The sequence below is a fragment of the Eriocheir sinensis genome, chromosome 11 (genome assembly GCF_024679095.1).
Source record: "Eriocheir sinensis breed Jianghai 21 chromosome 11, ASM2467909v1, whole genome shotgun sequence".
Classification (NCBI taxonomy): Eukaryota; Metazoa; Arthropoda; class Malacostraca; order Decapoda; family Varunidae; genus Eriocheir; species Eriocheir sinensis.
This window is the reverse complement of record NC_066519.1, coordinates 14,119,929-14,122,428: the sequence shown is the minus strand read 5'-3', so window position 1 is coordinate 14,122,428 and position 2,500 is coordinate 14,119,929. Positions and strand designations below refer to the sequence as shown.

The window sequence follows — 2,500 nt, the reverse complement described above, 5'->3', positions numbered from 1 at the left end:
TTTGGAAAGTAAGGTAAGGGAAAGGAAGGCAAGGGAAGGAAGAGGAAGAAGAGAAGAGAGAAGGGAGAGAAATATGTTTGGAAATTAAGGTAAGGGAAAGGAAAGCAAGGGAAAGAAGAGGAAGAAGAGAAGGGAAGGGAGAGAAATATGTTTGGAAAGGAAGGTAAGGGAAAGGAAAGGAAGGGAAGGAAGAGGAAGAAGAGAAGGGAAGGGAGAGAAATATGTTTGGAAAGTAAGGTAAGGGAAAGGAAAGGAAGGGAAGGAAGAGGAAGAAGAGAAGGGAAGGGAGAGAAATATGTTTGGAAATTAAGGTAAAGGAAAGGAAAGGAAGGGAAGGAAGAGGAAGAAGAGAAGGGAAGGGAGAGAAATATGTTTGAAAATTAAGGTAAGGGAAAGGAAAGGAAGGTAAATAGAAGGGAGGGAAAACTGATTGAGGATAGGATTGTGGTGGTGGTGGTGGTGGAGGAGGTGGAGTTACGAGTGAGGGAGTCAGGAAGGACGTAGATTTAGCGGCCGAGAGAGAGCAGTGTGTTGAGAGGTAGGGTCGTGATAGGAGGGGTGCCCGCTCTCCACCACAACCACCACCACCACCACTGTATCTACCACCACAACCCAAATCATCACCACCACTTTATCTACTTTTATCTTCTGTCCGATCACTCCTCTTCCTTGGGTATTCCTCTCCTTCAGTTATTTTATATTTTTTCCTCTTCTGTTTCTTCCAGTTTCCTCTGACCTATCCTTATATTGCTTAGTTTTTTAATCTTCTTTGGCTCCACCATCACCACCACCTCGCAAACCACCACCATTACTGTATCTACCACCACCACCACGCAAGTCTTCACCGCCGTATCTACCACCACCACTGAATCTACCACCACCACCACCACCACGCAAGTTTTCACCTCCACCAAAACCACCACCATCACCATCCACCAGCAGCGCCTCCGTCAGCAGTAGACAGTAAGCAAAAGTTTTTCTTATGGTTGGTTGTTCCTGTGTACTCTTGAGAATGATCGTCCAGGTATGCTGTATAAAGAGGAGTGTTGGGGGCGGGGCGGCTTAAGTCATGTGTGGTGACTCCTTCATCAGTTTCCTTTCCCCCTAAGTTTCCTCTCCTTTGTATCTATCTGTCTATTTATCTATCTATCATCCTCTCTCTTACTTAACTTACATTCCTCTCTCTCTCTTCTCCTCCACTCTTTCATCGTCACTCACTTTTTTCTATTCCTTTCCTTTCCCTCTTTCTCTTCTCTTCCTCTGACAACCTTCGTGACCCTGAGTAAAAGAGGAAAGTTTCTTGGACGGAGGGAAGGAAGGAGGAAGATTGAAGACTGAAGGAGAAGGAAAGAGAGAAAGACAGAAATATGAACGTCACTTTAGCAGAAAGGAAAGAGAGGGAGAAAAAGATTGGGTGTGAGAGGACGTTCGACAAAGTTAACATCTTGATAGTTTACTTCGAATGAATATAGAAAAAAACACAAGAAATGAGGAAAAGGCCAGATATGCAGAGAAGAGGAAGAGATTTACATAGATTTACATAGAAAATCAGACCACACAGACCCCATGGTCCAGACTTGGTGGTCTGTCCTTAAACCTAAGTGATTTTACATTAATCAGAAGACTCCAAAACGTTGCATTTCTACTCTAGTTGATATTAAGTTGAAGGAAGTGACGGTCGAGCTTATTTTTGAAGGAGTCAATCGTGCTACACTGGACCACTGATGATGGGAGCTTATTCCATTCTCGCACTACAACGTTGGTGAAGAAAAATTTGGTGCAGTCTGAATTTACTTGTCTACATCTGAGTTTTACGCCATTGTTCCTCGTGCGCAAAGTGTCATCGATCATAAACAATGTTGATCTGTCTACATTCGTGAAACCATTAAGTATTTTAAAACATTCGATCAGTTTTCCTCGGAGGCGACGTTTCTCAAGAGAGAACATGTTAAGGGTAGAAAGCCTTTCTTCGTAGGATTTGTTGCGCAAGAAGGGATAATTTCGTTGCCCGACGCTGAACACCTTCTAATTTAGCAATATCCTTTGCATGGTGGGGAGACCAAACTGTACCGCATATTCCAAGTGGGGTCTGACTAAACTGTTGTAGAGCGGGAGTATTACATCTTTATTCTTAAATAAAAAGTTTCTTTTAATGAAGCCCAACATTCTGTTCGCTTTATTTGCTGCATCGATGCATTGCTGTGAGAATTTGAGGTTTGACGAGATTTTGACCCCCAAGTCCTTGACGCATTGAACGCTTTTGAGTTTAACGCCGCGCATTTCGTAATCAAACTTTTTATTCCTCGTTCCAACTTGAAGGACCTGGCACTTGTCTACGTTAAAGGGCATCTCCCATCTATCCGACTGTTGAAATTTTGTGCAAATCCTCTTGGAGGCTTTGCCTGTCTTCGTCAGTGAGAACCGAGTTACCAATCTTTGTGTCGTCTGCAAATTTACTAATGCGGTTATTGAGTCCAACATCCACGTCGTTGATGTAAAT

At 43.2% G+C, this 2,500-nt stretch overlaps 1 protein-coding gene across 1 annotated transcript in view; it reads left to right on the top strand.

The window, feature by feature from the left end:
* Positions 1 to 519: 519 nt before the first annotated feature.
* Positions 520 to 2,500, top strand: part of LOC126996916 (solute carrier family 23 member 1-like) — a 26,459-nt gene continuing 24,478 nt past the window's right edge. The window contains exon 1 of the mRNA XM_050857853.1: positions 520 to 963. The gene's annotated coding sequence lies outside the window, so the exon portion shown is untranslated. The remainder of the gene's footprint in view (positions 964 to 2,500) is intronic.